We start from the raw sequence: 19,647 nt of genomic DNA, 5'->3' as shown, positions 1-19,647 counted from the left end.
ATCCTTTGAGTAATTTCCTCTTACTAAAAACCCTTAACTTCCAACTTCTAAAATGCTGGGGTCACAAGTGAGACCATCATTATGCTGCTACCATCAAAGCTAGCTCCTATCTCAGCGTGTCCCGGCAGTAGATTGGTTGTCACCCTGCTAGTTATTCTATCCTGGTATGTGCACCATGAGTGACACCCCGTTGTCTGTTCTGTGGGGGTCTCATCCTGATTCCTCTATAGAGAGCAGTCATTTCGAACCACAAGTACAACCTGAAAGTGACTTTGCTTCACTGGGATACATATTATTCTCTGACAGGAAAATGACTCTGAGCACAGGAGCGGGACGCCAGGGCCGATGATCACATCTGACAGTATGGCAGCTCATCCCATGCCTCGCGGGAGCCGGGTCTGAGCCATAAGTACTATACACATCCGGCTTTCTTCCAGGACTCCACCTGGCTATGTATCAGGGATGATCAGATGTGATGAAAAGGGGTCCTGTAGACATGACAGCTCTAAACTATGGAGCCTGGTTCACCTCTGTCCACCCATCTCAGCATCTGACCTGCTCGTTACGAGTACTGAGCACCCGAGCATGGTAGTGCCCGCTCATCACTAGTTACCAGTACTGAGCACCCGAGCATGATAGTGCCCGCTCATCACTAGTTACCAGTACTGAGCACCCGTGCATGGTAGTGCCCGCTCATCACTAGTTACCAGTACAGAGCACCCGAGCATGGTAGTGCCCGCTCATCACTAGTTACCAGTACAGAGCACCCGAGCATGGTAGTGCCCGCTCATCACTAGTTACCAGTACTGAGCACCCGAGCATGATAGTGCCCGCTCATCACTAGTTACCAGTACTGAGCACCCGTGCATGGTAGTGCCCGCTCATCACTAATTACCAGTACTGAGCACCTGAGCATGGTAGTGCCCGCTCATCACTAGTTAATAGTACAGAGCACCTGAGCATGGTAGTGCCCGCTCATCACTAGTTACCAGTACTGAACACCTGAGCATGGTAGTGCCCGCTCATCACTAGTTACCAGTACAGAGCACCCGAGCATGGTAGTGCCCGCTCATCACTAGTTACCAGTACTGAGCACCTGAGCATGGTAGTGCCCGCTCATCACTAGTTACCAGTACTGAGCACCCGAGCATGGTAGTGCCCGCTCATCACTAGTTACCAGTACTGAGCATGGTAGTGCCCGCTCATCACTAGTTACCAGTACTGAGCACCCGAGCATGGTAGTGCCCGCTCATCACTAGTTACCAGTACTGAGCACCTGAGCATGGTAGTGCCTGCTCATCACTAGTTACCAGTACTGAGCACCCGAGCATGGTAGTGCCCGCTCATCACTAGTTACCAGTACAGAGCATCTGAGCATGGTAGTGCCCGCTCATCACTAGTTACCAGTATTGAGCACCCGAGCATGGTAGTGCCCGCTCATCACCAGTTACCAGTACTGAGCACCCCAGCATGGTAGTGCCCGCTCATCACTAGTTACCAGTACTGAGCACCCAAGCATGGTAGTGCCCGCTCATCACTAGTTACCAGTACTGAGCACCCGAGCATGGTACTGCCCGCTCATCACTAGTTACCAGTACAGAGCATCTGAGCATGGTAGTGCCCGCTCATCACTAGTTACCAGTACTGAGCACCCCAGCATGGTAGTGCCCGCTCATCACTAGTTACCAGTATTGAGCACCCGAGCATGGTAGTGCCCGCTCATCACCAGTTACCATTACTGAGCGCCCGAGCATGGTAGTGCCCGCTCATCACTAGTTACCAGTACTGAGCACCCGAGCATGATAGTGCCCGCTCATCACTAGTTACCAGTACAGAGCACCTGAGCATGGTAGTGCCCGCTCATCACTAGTTACCAGTACTGAGCACCTGAGCATGGTAGTGTCCGCTCATCACTAGTTACCAGTACAGAGCACCTGAGCATGGTAGTGCCCGCTCATCACTAGTTACCAGTACAGAGCACCTGAGCATGGTAGTGCCCGCTCATCACTAGTTACCAGTACAGAGCACCTGAGCATGGTAGTGCCCGCTCATCACTAGTTACCAGTACTGAACACCCGAGCATGGTAGTGCCCGCTCATCACTAGTTACCAGTACTGAGCACCTGAGCATGGTAGTGCCCACTCATCACTAGTTACCAGTACTGAGCACCCGAGCATGGTAGTGCCCGCTCATCACTAGTTACCAGTACTGAGCACCCGAGCATGGTAGTGCCCACTCATCACTAGATACCAGTACTGAGCACCCGAGCATGGTAGTGCTCACTCATCACTAGTTACCAGTACTGAGCACCCGAGCATGGTAGTGCCCACTCATCACTAGATACCAGTACTGAGCACCCGAGCATGGTAGTGCCCACTCATCACTAGATACCAGTACTGAGCACCCGAGCATGGTAGTGCTCACTCATCACTAGTTACCAGTACTGAGCACCTGAGCATGGTAGTGCCCGCTCATCACTAGTTACCAGTACTGAGCACCCGAGCATGGTAGTGCCCGCTCATCACTAGTTACCAGTACTGAGCACCCGAGCATAGTAGTGCCCACTCATCACCAGTACAGAGCACCTGAGCATGGTAGTGCCCGCTCATCACTAGTTACCAGTACTGAGCACCTGAGCATGGTAGTGCCCACTCATCACTAGTTACCAGTACTGAGCACCCGAGCATGGTAGTGCCCGCTCATCACTAGTTACCAGTACAGAGCACCCGAGCATGGTAGTGCCCGCTCATCACTAGTTACCAGTACTGAACACCCGAGCATGGCAGTGCCCGCTCATCACTAGTTACCAGTACTGAGCACCCGAGCATAGTAGTGCCCGCTCATCACTAGTTACCAGTACTGAGCACCCGAGCATAGTAGTGCCCGCTCATCACTAGTTACCAGTACTGAGCACCTGAGCATGGTAGTGGCCTCTCATCACTAGTTACCAGTACTGAGCACCCGAGCATGGTAGTGCCCACTCATCACTAGTTACCAGTACTGAGCACCTGAGCATGGTAGTGCCCGCTCATCACTAGTTACCAGTACTGAGCACCCGAGCATGGTAGTGCCCGCTCATCACTAGTTACCAGTACTGAGCCCCCGAGCATGGTAGTGCCCGCTCATTACTAGTTACCAGTACTGAGCACCCGAGCATGATAGTGCCCGCTCATCACTAGTTACCAGTACTGAGCACCTGAGCATGGTAGTGCCCGCTCATCACTAGTTACCAGTACAGAGCACCCGAGCATGGTAGTGCCCGCTCATCACTAGTTACCAGTACTGAGCACCCGAGCATGGTAGTGCCCGCTCATCACTAGTTACCAGTACTGAGCACCTGAGCATGGCAGTGCCCGCTCATCACTAGTTACCAGTACTGAGCACCCGAGCATGGCAGTGCCCGCTCATCACTAGTTACCAGTACTGAGCACCTGAGCATGGTAGTGCCCGCTCATCACTAGTTACCAGTACTGAGCACCTGAGCATGGTAGTGCCCACTCATCACTAGTTACCAGTACTGAGCACCTGAGCATGGTAGTGCCCGCTCATCACTAGTTACCAGTACTGAGCACCTGAGCATGGTAGTGCCCGCTCATCACTAGTTACCAGTACTGAGCACCTGAGCATGGTAGTGCCCGCTCATCACTAGTTACCAGTACTGAGCACCCGAGCATGGTAGTGCCCGCTCATCACTAGTTACCAGTACTGAGCACCTGAGCATGGTAGTGCCCGCTCATCACTAGTTACCAGTACTGAGCACCTGAGCATGGTAGTGCCCGCTCATCACTAGTTACCAGTACTGAGCACCCGAGCATGGCAGTGCCCGCTCATCACTAGTTACCAGTACTGAGCACCCGAGCATGGCAGTGCCCGCTCATCACTAGTTACCAGTACTGAGCACCTGAGCATGGTAGTGCCCGCTCATCACTAGTTACCAGTACTGAGCACCCGAGCATGGTAGTGCCCACTCATCACTAGTTACCAGTACTGAGCACCCGAGCATGGTAGTGCCCGCTCATCACTAGTTACCAGTACTGAGCACCTGAGCATGGTAGTGCCCGCTCATCACTAGTTACCAGTACTGAGCACCCGAGCATGGTAGTGCCCGCTCATCACTAGTTACCAGTACTGAGCACCTGAGCATGGTAGTGCTCACTCATCACTAGTTACCAGTACTGAGCACCCGAGCATGGTAGTGCCCGCTCATCACTAGTTACCAGTACTGAGCACCCGAGCATGGTAGTGTCCGCTCATCACTAGTTACCAGTACTGAGCACCCGAGCATGGTAGTGCCCGCTCATCACTAGTTACCAGTACTGAGCACCTGAGCATGGTAGTGCCCGCTCATCACTAGTTACCAGTACTGAGCACCCGAGCATGGTAGTGTGCGCTCATCACTAGTTACCAGTACTGAGCACCCGAGCATGGTAGTGCCCGCTCATCACTAGTTACCAGTACTGAGCACCTGAGCATGGTAGTGCCCGCTCATCACTAGTTACCAGTACTGAGCACCCGAGCATGGTAGTGCCCGCTCATCACTAGTTACCAGTACTGAGCACCTGAGCATGGTAGTGCTCGCTCATCACTAGTTACCAGTACTGAGCACCTGAGCATGGTAGTGCCCGCTCATCACTAGTTACCAGTACTGAGCACCCGAGCATGGCAGTGCCCGCTCATCACTAGTTACCAGTACTGAGTACCTGAGCATGGTAGTGCCCGCTCATCACTAGTTACCAGTACTGAGCACCCGAGCATGGTAGTGCTCGCTCATCACTAGTTACCAGTACTGAGCACCTGAGCATGGTAGTGCCCGCTCATCACTAGTTACCAGTACTGAGCACCTGAGCATGGTAGTGCCCGCTCATCACTAGTTACCAGTACTGAGCACCCGAGCATGGTAGTGCCCGCTCATCACTAGTTACCAGTACTGAGCACCCGAGCATGGTAGTGCCCGCTCATCACTAGTTACCAGTACTGAGCACCCGAGCATGGCAGTGCCCGCTCATCACTAGTTACCAGTACTGAGCACCCGAGCATGGTAGTGTCCGCTCATCACTAGTTACCAGTACTGAGCACCTGAGCATGGTAGTGTCCGCTCATCACTAGTTACCAGTACTGAGCACCCGAGCATGGTAGTGCCCGCTCATCACTAGTTACCAGTAGTGAGCACCCGAGCATGGTAGTGCCGCTCATCACTAGTTACCAGTACTGAGCACCTGAGCATGGTAGTGCCCGCTCATCACTAGTTACCAGTACTGATCACCCGAGCATGGTAGTGCCCGCTCATCACTAGTTACCAGTACTGATCACCCGAGCATGGTAGTGCCCGCTCATCACTAGTTACCAGTACTGATCACCCGAGCATGGTAGTGCCCGCTCATCACTAGTTACCAGTACTGAGCACCTGAGCATGGTAGTGCCCGCTCATCACTAGTTACCAGTACTGATCACCCGAGCATGGTAGTGCCCGCTCATCACTAGTTACCAGTACTGAGCACCCGAGCATGGTAGTGCCCGCTCATCACTAGTTACCAGTACTGAGCACCTGAGCATGGTAGTGCCCGCTCATCACTAGTTACCAGTACTGAGCACCCGAGCATGGTAGTGCCCGCTCATCACTAGTGAGTAGTCATCATCCTTCTTTAACTTACAGGGGAACAGTACAGTTGTGAAAAATGCCAACATCACCACGCGTGAAAAACCCTGCTGTAAATATATCCAAATTCTCTTAATATCTCTATATATGAAAGTGGGAGCAGAATAATTTCTCCTTTTTTTTCCCTTCTCTTTTCCTCTGATCGGATGATTGAAGGTCACAGCCCCACCTACTGGCAGAACGGAGAATTACAACTTCCATTTTTTGGACGCCACCGATGGGTTATTCGGATTCCCGGACATATTTGTATTTGATCTGTGAGTATAACATTGGGGTTATTTTTGGGCACTGTTATGTCGCCTGTACACCATTATGCATAGTATTAGTGAAGTTATTGCAAAAATTATCTGTATAGGTCCTATCCCCAGAACGCCTCTGCAAAACCCTCCGCATCCCAAGAAACGCCCTCGTGAGACCCTCCACATCCCGGGAACGCCCCCGTGAGACAATGAGCATCATGGGAATGCCCCCGCTAGACCCTCCGCATCCCGGGAACGTCACCGCATGACTATTTGCATCTCGGGAATGCCCCCGCGAGACCCTCCGCATCCCAGGATTGCCCCCGCAGGACCCTATGCATCCCGGGAACGCCCCCAAGAGACCCTCCACATCCCGGGAATGCCCCCGTGAGACCCTCTGCATCCCAGGAACGCCTCCGCGAGACCCTTTGCATCCTGAGAATGCCCCCGTGAGACCCTCTGCATCCTGGGAATGCCCCCGTGAGACCCTCTGCATCCTGGGAATGCCCCCGTGAGACCCTCTGCATCCCAGGAATGCCTCCGCGAGACCCTCTGCATCCTGAGAATGCCCCCGCAAGTCCCTCCAGGGTCTCTCTGGTATCAGCACCCATCATGTTTGTCACACTGGGCACTAAGGCGTAGGAAGAGACCGGAAACTCTCCCGGTCACCGCCATTGCCTTCCGCAATTATATATGTGAACCAGGAGGCTCAGGATGAGCAAAATTTAACCCATAATTACTAAATGGAATCCCATATGTAATAGAAGCCTACAGTATTTTACCCGTTTCTAGCTCCTTTAATAGCACGTAATGTCTATGATTGAGCAGCGCTGTAAAGTATGTGCCCCCCTCTTCCCCAAGGAATCGCGCTTCCCCTCCACGTAGAGTGATAACCTCATTATCTGGCTGCAGACATGGCGTCTGCACAATAAACACCTCCCCGAATGTAACCGCATGGAAATGTCAGCCCGGGACAGACATTATCCATCCATGGCACAAGTCTTGGGCATTGCCCGGCCGCCGGTGCCCGAGGGACCCGGTGATTCCAGGACACCGCGTGCTGACTGAGCAATGAGGCCCCGGCTCGGCTCGTTCTTTATGTTACCGTCACATTAATATGAATGGTGGTGGAAATGTATGTATGAATGCAAATGAATGCACGCACTTATGTATGTATGGAAATGTATTAATCATCATTTCTGTATTTCTAGGAGCAGGTGTCAAGCTCCACCGGAGACGTCACCTCACAGCCCCATCACGCAGGATTACAGGTGGGCTTGTGATTAACATTATACTTTACATAAGCTCCAGGCGGACTACAACTACCAGCAATCTCCCCTTTAAATGAATCTTAATGACATATGAAATGTCACCAGCATAGAGGGTGGGATCAGGAGACTAGTGGCTCCAAAAAGTCCCTGCAGCCCCCATGGGATGACCAATACTATTAAAGACCCATAACAATTGGGCCCTATTGGAGATTTTGCAAGGGGCCATGAGCCTAATGTAACGGCACTGTCTGGTGCGCCTGGTGAGGCGACTGCTTCTGTTGTTGTATGGCTAGTAGTGCTCCTCCGGTCTCTCACAGAGGTAATGTTCCCTCTGTAACTCTCTCATACCCTCTGCAACTGACCAAGAATGGCTGAAATCAAGCCCCTAAATACTGTCACCCACTCTATCCATACTCGCAACTCTCCACTCTACTAAGTTGTCACCTTCTTCTCCTCCCGGTCACTCACAGAGGTAATGTTCCCTCTGTAACTCCTTCATACCCTCTGCAACTGACCCAGACTGGCCGAAACCAAGCATCTAAATACGGTCACTCACTCTATCCATACTCACAACTCTCCACTCCTCCTCCTCCCGGTCACCTACAGAGGTAATGTTCCCTCTGTAGCTCCTTCAATCTATCTGCAACTGATCCAGACTGGCCGAAACCAAGCCACTAAATATTGTCACCCACTTTATCCATATTCACAACTCTCCACTCTACTAAGGTGTCACCTTCTCCTCCTCCCGGTCACTCACAGGGGTAATCTTCCTTCTGTAACACCTTCAAACTATCTGCAACCGATCCAGACTGGCCGAAACCAAGCCCTAAATATTGTAACTCATTCTATCCATACTTACAACTCTCCTCTCTACTCAGAGGTCACCTTCTCCTTCTCCTGGTCACTCACAGGGGTAATCTTCCTTCTGTAACACCTTCAAACTATCTGCAACTGACTCAGACTGGCCGAAACCAAGCCCTAAATATTGTCACTCACTCTATCCATACTCGCAACACTTAACTCTACAAAGGTGTCACTTTCTCCTCCTCCCAGTCACTCACAGAGGTAATGTTCCCTCTGTAGCTCCTTCATACTATCTGCAACCGACCCAAACTGGCCGAAACCAGGCCCTTAAATATTGTCACTCACTTTATCCATACTTGCATCTCTCTATTCCTCAGGGGTCACCTCCTCCTCCCGATCACTCACAGAGGTAATGTCCCCTCTGTAATTCCATACTCTCTGCAACTGACCCAGACTGGCTGAAACCAAGCATCTAAATACTGTCACTCACTTTATCCATACTCGCAACTCTCCACTCCTTAGGGGTCACCTTCTCCTCCTCCCGGTCACCTACAGAGGTAATGTTCCCTCTGTAACTCTCTCGTGCTCTCTGCAACTGACCCAGTTTTTCTGGAAACAAGCCCCTAAATCACCTTGGTTGACACTTGTCACATCCGTCATTGACACCCCTAACTTCTTGACTATCTGGCTACAGCAGTGTTGGCATGACTCTGCTCTCTCCACACAACACACGTCACACACAGAAGGCATCAAGGAAAAGGAACAAATATTGGAGCATAACCAGTGCTGTAAACACGATTTCCGCTAGATCAAACACACTGCACCACTGATGTCACAGGCCTGAGGCCTAGAAAATATTTGGCTCTCACCTCACTTACCCAAGAATTCCTTGTGTGTCCCCCTAATACACCACAAACCTCATGTCAGGGCAAAAACACCCTCCTCCTCTGAACATACCCAACTTTTTTCGTTGGTGTTAAGTGTTGGGGGAGACTCCGAGGGGCTTCTGAAGTCTACCCTTTTTCCAGGAGTGTCGGCAACTGTGGGAGTGTTCTTGAGGACCACACCTACTTGGCTAACAAGGCTAGTTTTATATACAGGGAAGATTGGGCTATATCTCAGGGATGGAAAGCAGCAGCAAGAAAAGAAAAACATATCTGGGATCTCAAGGAACATTAGCATCAATAATTAGTCATTTTTAGACACTTGTTCCTTATAAGAAACCTGATCACGTGTCCTTCTCTGCAGGATATAAATATGACAGGTTACTGTGATCTAGAACCTGGTATCTTGGCAATAAGGCCCACAAGCCTCTCTGTATAGGTCATGGATAGCAGGACACAACACCTGTCTTGAGGCCAAACACAAGATGTCTGAACTTTGCCCGTTACTTCCCATTCCACCTATTGCCTTGGACCAGCCGTGGCTGTCTTCGTGATGACCCCTTGTAACAGCAATGCAAGTCCAAACTTTAGGAAGTGGGTATCGTTCCTTCTCTATGGCTGATTCTGTTATAGGGCCATTGAGACCTTGGGATTGTTATGGGGTCAATGAACCTACGTCCATATACCGGAACGTCCATCCCTGTGTTTAGATGCCTTGCGATATCTTCTGTTACCTTCTACATGGATCAGATTGTTGAAGTGCTAAGATCCTTACCAAAGTGAGGGCAACATTTGAGAAATACTTGACCTAGAGATGTAGCTTGATGATGTTTCAGATGGGATCCTGAAGATAAAATATCTGTGGGCTCCTCAACATGGCGTTTAAAGCTCTAAGAGGGGCTACAACCAATTCCGGGATTGTTTCAATTTCCTATGGTTTCCCATCAAAAGTGGCCCAGAAGATGACAGTTGGATGAACTCTATGATTTTGATCAATTTGGCTAACAATCTTATCTCTAAAGGCCCTCATAAGCGTTGGACTAGCATCTGTCAAACCTGCCAATCTCGATGGGTTTGACCGATTGTTTAATATGTGTGGAAGCCCTTGATTTTCAATAAGGATCCGCCATGTCCGATTTCAGACCACCAATCCTTTTTTTCCTGTAAGACATATATGATGCCGCCAGAGAAGACCTGACAGAAAGGTGCCCTTCTGTGTCTGGGAGAGTTAGGTGAGATCGATGATGGCCATCATTCTAAAGTATTTTGGGGGCTTAAGGTTGTATGGGGGTCTTATGGGTGTCCCGACTCTCTGCTGATGGACTATATCAATGGAGAAAGGGTTTGGGGGATTCTTGACTTCAGCATGACCAATTGTTAGTGGTGGAACCATCGTTCTGAAGTGTATGGGAGGCTTAAGGGCGTACCGTCAATCTGCTGATGGACTATGTCAATAGAGAAAGGGTTTTGGAGATTTTGGACTTCAGCATGCCCAATTGTTGGTGGCCGAATTACCCTTCTAAAGTGTTTGGGTGGCTTAAGGGTGTACGGGGGTGTTAAGAGTGTCCCGACAATCGGCTGATGGACTATATCAATGGAGAAAAGGTTTTGGAGACTTTGAACTTCAGCATGCCCAATTGTTGGTAGCTAAATTGTCGTTCTAAAGTCTATGGAAGGCTTAAGGGTGTATTGAAATCCTACTGATGGACTATATCAATGGAGAAAGGGTTTTGGAGATTTTGGACTTCAGCATGCCCAATTGCTGGTGGCCAGATTATCTAAAGTGTATGGGGGACGTAAGGGTCACCCGATTTGCAACTGATGGACTATATCAATGGAGAAAGGGTTTGGGGGGTTTTGGACTTCAGGATGCCCAATTGTATGGAAGGCTTAAGGGTGTGCCGTCACTCTGCTGATGGACTATATCAATGGAGAAAGGGTTTCGGAGTTCTTGGACTTCAGCATGCCCAATTGTTGGTGGCCGAATTATCATTCTAAAGAGTATGCGAGGCGTAAGGGTGTCCTGACACTTGGCTGATGGAATTTAAGAATGGAGAAAGAGTTTTGGAGATTTTGGACTTCAGCATGCCCAATTGCTGGTGGCCAGATTATCATTCTAAAGTGTATAAGGGACGTAAGTGTCACCCGATTTGCAGCTGATGGACTATATCAATGGAGAAAGGATTTGGGAGGTTTTGGACTTCATCATGCCCAATTGTATGGAAGGCTTACGGGTGTACCGTCACTCTGCTGATGGACTATATCAAAGGAGAAAGGGTTTTTGAGATTTTGGACTTCAGCATGCCCAATTTTTGGTGGCAGAATCATCGGTTTAAAGTGTATGGGAGGCGTTGTGGTGTCCCGACATTTTGCTGATGGAATATATCAATGGAGAAAGGGTTTTGGGGATTTTGGTCTTCCACATGCCCAATTGTATGGAAGGCTTCAGGGTGTTCCGACACTTGGCTGATGGATTATATCAATGGAAAAAGGGTTTTGAGATTTTGGACTTCAGCATGCCCAATTGTTGGTGGACAAACCATCGTTCTAAAATGTATGGAAGGTTTAAGGGTGTATCGATACTCTGCTGATGGATTTTATCAATTTAGAAAGGGTTTGGGGTATTTTGGATTTCAGCATTCCCAATTGCTGGTGTTTAGTGTGTGGTCCCAACACTCTGCTGATGGACTATATCAATGGAGAAAGGGTTTTGGAGATTTTGGACTTCAGCATGCCCAATTGTTGGTGGCCGACCCATCGTTTTAAGGGTGTATGGGCTTAAGGGTGTACCGACACTCAGCTGATGAAATATATTAAAGGAAAAAAGGTTTAGGATTTTGGATTTCAGCACACCCATTCCTTTCTTGCCATGACTAACCAACTGTCCCAAATTTGCCAGGACTGTTATTGCTCTCCTCAGATGTGGAAAAACTGGAGTTTCCTTAAATTCTGCCCCAAAGCTGGACTGGTCTACCTGGTTTGGAGCATTCCTGGGTGGAATTGTGGCTGTTTCTAGTGGGTTTGAGAATGGGGCTCAAATATCCCTAATATCCAAACTGCAGCGTTGATGTTTCTGCACTTGTAGAGGGATGTTTTGGGGGTTGTGGTGTAGGAGGGAGGAAGGTGTGAGAGACTATAATTCATTTTGTTCTTAAATAAACCATCTTGTCTTATAACTAATGATGTCATAGGGTTCAGCTAGCACTGATGGGCGGGGGAGAAGTTTCATATTTCTGTCCACGCCCCTACTGTTTTTATTGGTGCATTGTTCTGAGGAGTTATTTCTTTGTTTGAGGTACTATATAAACTGGTCACATGATGTAATAAAGCAGAAATTTTCAGTACACCACAAAGAGTGTGTGCAGTATTGCTTTCCCGAGTTCTCGTCAAACAAATCTTATTAATTTGGCATTAGTTCTGAGAAGTTATTTCTTTGTTTGAGGTACTATATAAACTGGTCACATGATGTAATAAAGCAGAAACGTTCAGTACACCACAAAGCGTGTGTGCTGTATTGATTTCCCGAGTGCTCATAAAACAAATATTAATTTGGAGTTAGTTCGGAGGAGTTATTTTTTTGTTTGGGGTACTATATAAACTGGTAACATGATGTAATAAAGCAGAAACATCCAGTCTACCACAAAGCGTGTGTGCTGTATTGATCTCCTGAGTGCTTGTAAAACAAATATTAATTTGGAGTTAGTTCAGAGGACTTATTTCTTTGTTTTAGTTACTATATAAACTGGTCACATGATGTAATAAAGCAGAAACATTCAGTACACCACAAAGTGTGTGCTGTATTGATTTCCCGAGTGCTTGTAAAACAAATCTTATCAATTTGGAGTTAATTTGGAGGAGTAATTTCTTTGTTTGAGGTACTATACAAACTGGTCACATGATGTATTAAGGCAGGAACATTCAGTACACCACAAAGCGTGTGTGCTGTATTGATTTCCAGAGCGCTCGTAAAACAAATCTTATTAATTTGGAGTTCAAGAGGCATAGGAGTGTATTTTGCTCACTAAGGCCTGGAATGGTTGGTCTGGGGAGGGCTTTCAACAAACCAATGTTCTTTGGCTGGGGTAACCCCCTGATTAAAAGAATCCCTAGCAGTAGGTCTTTGGCTTTAGTGGGCTCTAGGCCTTCATATGGTTGACTGATAATCCATACTTATACGTTTTGCTATTAGGATCGGTGGACTAGGTGAATGTCCACACAGCTGATCATCACTGAGCTGAGCTGAATGTGAGGCGAAGGCTTCACCTCACATTCAGCTCGGCGAGGGTTAACAGCCGATAGCCCCTTTTTTTGTGAATATTTTCAGCCTCGCATAGGTACATTTGGAGCCGAGCCGCGAAGTACAGGGCTCAATTAGAACACATTCACTTCTGACTGCCTATTTATAACAGCCGAGTGAGACTTTTTCCACAGTTAATTAACACGGTGTTCTCGAGTGAAATATCATCGCAAGCCAAGGAATAACACTTTTGATGTGTAAATTCCAGGCGAGGGGACGGTCTAAAGTGACCTGAATACATTTTATTAGCCTATAATAAGGCAAGTTGTGGCGCTTCACCGAGATATTTGCATTTTTTTTTTCCTCCGAATAAAATAAAAAAAAAAAATGTTTGCTTAAGTTTGAGAATGAAATTAGATCTGGGCGCAAGGGAAAGGAGAAGAATTGCCAAAAAAATAAAAAAGTATTTCTATATGAGATGGATTAATCCAAACGCTGATGTGATCTCGTTCGGCGGTAAAGAAAAAAAAAAGCATAAATTACGCGGCTGGGGATGTTCGGGGGGACATGTGATTCGCAGAGAAGAATACAATGCTATCTCCGTCCTAGGCTTTGATTAGACGTTTGTCCACGCCAACAATAACACCATCACAAAGGAGATAAAAGGAGGGGAAAATTAGACGCTGCCGCTTTGTGTAGGGACATGGCAGGATTTAGTGGTATACGGATATAGACCGCGGGGGGGGGGGGGGGGAACGGATTTGGACGGTTCTTGATGAAGTGAGATGAAGGCATCAGAATGCTGGTCATGTGTGGTGAGATCGCTCCACAACACCTGGTTCATAGATCATGAATCATGATATGACCCCCTCCAGCCCAGCAGGGCTCCTATTCACTTGCCTGAGCCCAAGGAGACTTTCCATCGTGTTGAAGCTGGTCATGTGTGAGGAGATGTCTCCACCACACCTGGTTCATAGATCATGAATCATGATATGACCCCCTCCAGCCCAGCAGGGCTCCTATTCATTTGCAAGAGCCCAAGGAGATTTGCCATCATGTTAAAGCTGGTCATGTGTGGTGAGATCTCTCCACAGCACCTAGTTCATAGATCATGAATCATTATATGACTCCTCCAGCCCAGCAGGGCTCGTATTCATTTGCAGGAGCCCAAGGAGACTTGCCATCATGTTAAAGCTGGTCATGTATGAGGAGATCTCTCCACAACACCTGGTTCATAGATCGTGAATCATAATATCACTCCTCCAGCCCAGCAGGGCTCCTATTCATTTGCAGGAGCCCAAGGAGATTTGCCATCATGTTAAAGCTGGTCATGTATGAGGAGATCTCTCCACAGCACCTAGTTCATAGATCATGAATCATTATATGACTCCTCCAGCCCAGCAGGACTCCTATTCATTTGCAGGAGCCCATGGAGACTTGCGATCATGTTAAAGCTGGTCATGTGTGAGGAGATCTCTCCACAACACGTGGTTCATAGATCATGAATCATTATATGACCCCCTCGAGCCCAACAGGGCTCCTATTCATTTGCAAGAGCCCAAGGAGATTTGCCAGTGAGATCTCTCCACAACACGTGGTTCATAGATCATGAATCATTATATGACTCCTCCAGCCCAGCAGGACTCATATTCGTTTACACGAGCGCAAGAAAATTTACCGTCATGTTAAACTATATAAAATAATGTCATGATCCAATTCCTAAACTAACCAAAAAGTCAATTTCGTTACATAATCTCCATTTCTTTAACTTTGCTTGGGGGGGTCAATATTCTAGTCTGACCCCAGTATTTAGTGGTCTCTAGCTATAGAAAGCCAAAGGTCACTTGTAAGGGTTCCCAGGGACTGTGTGGCATCCTCTTTCACTAGTAAGGATATATTGACACTTGTTGGACAGAGTGCTGTCCCCACTCAGGGATGGCAAAAGTAATGCAGACAGACACCAGCAAGGGTTCAGGTGAATTTTACCCACAAATTCGATGATTTCCAAGCCTCTTTATGAGCCAACAAGCTTGAACAGAAGTAGAATTTAGTTTATAGTAACGAGTTGACACTTTTTTTGGTACTTGCAAAAATCTGCTTGCAAGCACTTCAGCAGCTCTTCCTTCTTACTTTAATTGCTTTATCAGCCTATCTGTGTTTGTTCTGGTAAAAAATGGAAACATGCTTACGTAGCACTTTTGCCACTCCAAACTTCTCATATTTCTTGGTGATTGTCTTAAATCCTGTGCAATTTAAGTTCTGTCAAAAGCAGCAGAATTAGGCCACATGACTTCTTACATAATCTCCCTTCCCGTAACTTTGTTTGGGGGCGACATACTAGTCTGACCATTTTACTTAGTGGCCTCTAGCTTTAGAGAGCCAACCTCTGGCAGGGTTGTAAGGGTTCCCAGGGACTGTTGGACTGAGTGGTTTCCACACTCAGAGATGGCAAAAGTAATGCAGACAGACACCAGCAAGGGTTCAAATGAACTTTACTAACAAGTTTGATGATTTCCAAATCTCTTTTTGAGCCAACAGTCTTGAACAGAAGCAGAATTTAGTTTATAGTAACGGGTTGACAATTGTTTTTTGGTACTTGCGAAAATCTGCTTGCAAGCACATCAGCAGCTCTTCCTTCTTCAACTCAACTCCTTTATCAGTCTATCTGTGTTTGTTCTGGGGCAAAATGGAAACATGTTTACGTAGTACTTCTGCCACTCCAAACTTCTCAGAATCCTGTGTGATATAAGTTCTGTCAAAAGCAGAATTAGTATAAATTGTAGTGAAAAAACAGGACATCAGTTACATGCACCCCGACCCCCCCCCCCCCCCGCACACACACACACACACACATCTTAGGGCCAATGGGAATTGTTTGTGTCCAGTAAACCAGATGCTAGAAATGTGTGCACTAAAGGGGTTATCCAATATTTTGCAAAAGTTGACTAAGAGCTGGTAGAAGTGTTACCTATTAAATTCCCCACCGCTACTTGGTGGTTTCCAATGGACCTGCAGCCATGATGGCTTGTGTTTTATGTATGCAGCCAATTACTGACCATGGTTGTCAAGTGCCGTACATGGAAGCATCACCGATGAGGTCAATGATTGTCTGCAGCGGTCACATCAATGAAATATGTGCCATCACTGCCGCAAACATTTTGGGATTTAACAAGTTTATTTTTTATACTATTTTTTTGCTTTTTGATATCTTTCTATGGTACCTGTTTACTTTTATCATGTGTATGGGTCCTCTTGACTGTGAAGGATTGGGCAGATTGATTTCAATATGCCCAATCCTTGTGGTCTCAGAGGAGATAAGTGTCTGGCAGTGGCGTATCCCCCCATCGTCATACGTGCACCCTCAGTGGAGGCGTCTGCAGCAGTCTGCATTATGTATACCGGCAGGTAATTAATTCAGGAGACGCATCAGCGGCACTGTCAATAATCTCTGACCCGGGGAAGGAGCCGCTGTCTGCCGAAGCTTTATCCAACATCGTAATATCTTGTGCAAACTCAGCCGCTTTTATCGAGATTCACAAGTGAGCACGATTCCTACACATGAAAACAAGGAGCTGCGGATATCCAGAGTCAACACATTATCTGTCTGATCCCCCAGCAATGAGTTTATTTAGGATGCTCCTGTAATCCATATAAGCGGAGGGATATTGCTGCCGATACCGGGGGAGGGCGGCCTATACACAATAGGGAGTTGGAAACCATCTGATTGCTGAAGAAAGGCTCCACAATGACGGGGGACCATAAATACAGGACATCTCTGCCCGGAACATATTTATTCATAGATGCCATCATCGTCCCGGCATAAATTTGGCAGCAGGACGGATTTATGTTGATGGGGTTCTCAGGGTCACAAAATAGGAGACCGTGATTGATGCTTTGCAGTAAGACATCATATCCCTGGCTGGGCGCGAGAAAGTACCAAACCCTACCCGTACACAGTTGGCCGGCAAATTTCTCCTGACCCCCATGGATACTTGACTCAAGTGAGCGTTTTTCTGTTTTCAATGGTCAAGAGTTGAAATAAGCAGAAAGGTTTGCAGGACCCTGGTCGTTGGTACTCGGTGGCAACCGGTCCAGAAGTTCGAATGCTAACATCTTGGGAGCCTCCGTGATTGCTAGGCCTCATGTGACGTCAGGGCCCTGGTCGTTGGTACTCGGTGGCAACGAATGCCGACATCCTGGGAGCCTCCATGATTGGCTAGGTCTCATGTGATGTCAGGGCCTTTGTGGTCGGTACTCGGTGGCAACCAGTCCAGAAGTTCGAATGCCGACATCCTAGAAGCCTCCGTGATTACTAGGCCTCATGTGACGTCGGGACCCTGGTGGTCGGTACACGATGGCACCCAATCCAGGCGTTCGAATGCCAACATCCTGGGAGCCTCCGTGATTGCTAGCCCTCATGTGATATCAGGACCCTGGTGGTCGGAACTCGATGGCAACCAGTCCAGAAGTTTGAATGCTGACTTCCTGGGAGCCTCCTTGATTGCTAGCCCTCATGTTATAGCGATATACAAAGTCATGATGTCGTAAAGGCCTAGTAATTGTGCCCAAGATGCTAGCCAAAAAGGTTTGCACAGCCTTTGTCTGTTGGGCGTGGAATACTGATGTTGGTATAGGACCATGATCCTGCAAATCTTTGTGCTCAACATCAGAGAGCAGAGTAAGTGGCTTGATGTTGCAAAGGCCTTGTAATTGAGAGGGCCCAAGATGCTGGCCAAGAACGTTTGCACAGCCTTGGTCTGTCGGCCATGGAGTAATGACGTCAGTGCAGGACCATGGTCCCTCAAATCTTTGTGCTCAACATCGGAGGATAGAGTAAGGGGCTGCCAAACATGTCTGGTGGTTTATATCCAGCCAAAAGAAAAGGATCTGAATTTGCCTATCCCGATCATTTGGAAAGAGTTGGTGGCTTGTCATACACATTAGATGGTTGGCCGGTTCCACTAAAATTGCAGGTTTGGTGACCTTAATCTAATATTTCTGGGTATAAGGCACCAATTGGATGTGAACATAGATTTAGGCCCACACACAAGAAAAACACAAGATCATTGCGCTCTCTAGGACATGGCGCACCATCTTCCTTGACCATTCATGTTTATTTCATGTCTAGTTACAAGTGAAAAGGTTTTGGTATTGTGTTATCCAGTTGAAAAATTATTGAATGTTCTCAGTGAGAGGAACAAAATTATAATCTTGTGATACCTTTTAATGGCTAACTAAAATAAAGTGATGTTACAAAGCAAGTTTTCGAGACATCTCAGGTCCCTTCATCAGGCATGGTATGCCAAAATATCAAGATATTTCATGTCTACGTTACAAAAAAAGTTGAATTCTGCACCATCAGAGGAAATGTAAAAGGTTGGCTTTTCAATACAGACTCCATCCATGGCGGCAGACAACCAGTGCAGCCAAGAAGTGAGCAATCACTGGAGAAGGACATCATGGTCAGAATAATAGAAGGAGCAAGAAGAAGAGGAAGACCAGCAACCCAATGGCTTAATTCAATCAAGAAAATGTAGGAGAAGACCCTGGTAGACCTATCTAGGTGGAGAAGACCCTGGTGGACCTATGTAGGTGGAGAAGACCCTGGTGGACCTATTTAGGTGAAGAAGACCCTGGTGGACCTATCTAAGGAAAGAAGACCCTGGTGGACCTATCTAGGTGGAGAAGACCCTGGTGGACCTATCTAGGTGGAGAAGACCCTGGTGGACCTATGTAGGTGGAGAAGACCCTGGTGGACCTATGTAGGTGGAGAAGACCCTGGTGGACCTATTTAGGTGAAGAAGACCCTGGTGGACCTATTTAGGTGAAGAAGACCCTTGTGGACCTATCTAAGGAAAGAAGACCCTGGTGGACCTATCTAGGTGGAGAAGACCCTGGTGGACCTATGTAGGTGGAGAAGACCCTGGTGGACCTATTTAGGTGAAGAAGACCCTGGTGTACCTATCTAAGGAAAGAAGACCCTGGTGGACCTATCTAGGTGGAGAAAGACCCTGGTGGACCTATCTAGGTGGAGAAGACCCATGTAGGTGGAGAAGACCCTGGTGGACCTATCTAGGCTGCACAAGATCGATCTTCCTACAGAGCATTCATCCATCAAGTCAACATGGTTTGAGATCGAGCTGAAGGCTGCTAAATAATATTAACTGGTGATGGTTTCCGGGCATTAGACAAGTAAAAAAAAAAAAGGTTCTCCTGGGTCTGTAACAACACCGATGTCCTCAAAAATATTTTGCAGCCACAAACAGACCAGTTCTGTGATTCCTGTGTATATACAAGGACTTCATTGTATAACTAACGATTCCTGGCACGTTCCCATTGTTATGTGTTTAACCATGGAGATCTCACAGTAAAAACTATTAGCAAAAACGAGAGGTAAACATCCACAAATCCAGCTCATGTCAGCAGCTCCTGCCAACATCTGAGCAACCTTTCAGTGGCAACTCATGAATATGGGATGGTATAATCCAACTCTGCCCATTCAAGATCGAGCGTCCGAGGCTCAATGATGGAGACCACGCACGTAGAAAACATTGAC

At 47.6% G+C, this 19,647-nt stretch overlaps 1 long non-coding RNA gene across 1 annotated transcript in view; it reads left to right on the top strand.

The window, feature by feature from the left end:
- The first annotated feature begins 7,107 nt into the window (after positions 1-7,107).
- The window catches only part of LOC142251693 (uncharacterized), a 52,695-nt gene continuing 40,155 nt past the window's right edge, over positions 7,108-19,647 (top strand). Inside the window, exon 1 of the long non-coding RNA XR_012725327.1 lies at positions 7,108-7,166. This is a non-coding gene — a long non-coding RNA (uncharacterized LOC142251693). The remainder of the gene's footprint in view (positions 7,167-19,647) is intronic.

This window comes from Anomaloglossus baeobatrachus, chromosome 9, assembly GCF_048569485.1.
Source record: "Anomaloglossus baeobatrachus isolate aAnoBae1 chromosome 9, aAnoBae1.hap1, whole genome shotgun sequence".
Classification (NCBI taxonomy): Eukaryota; Metazoa; Chordata; class Amphibia; order Anura; family Aromobatidae; genus Anomaloglossus; species Anomaloglossus baeobatrachus.
Note: the sequence above shows the minus strand (reverse complement) of the source record. Positions and strands in the feature narration are given on the sequence as shown.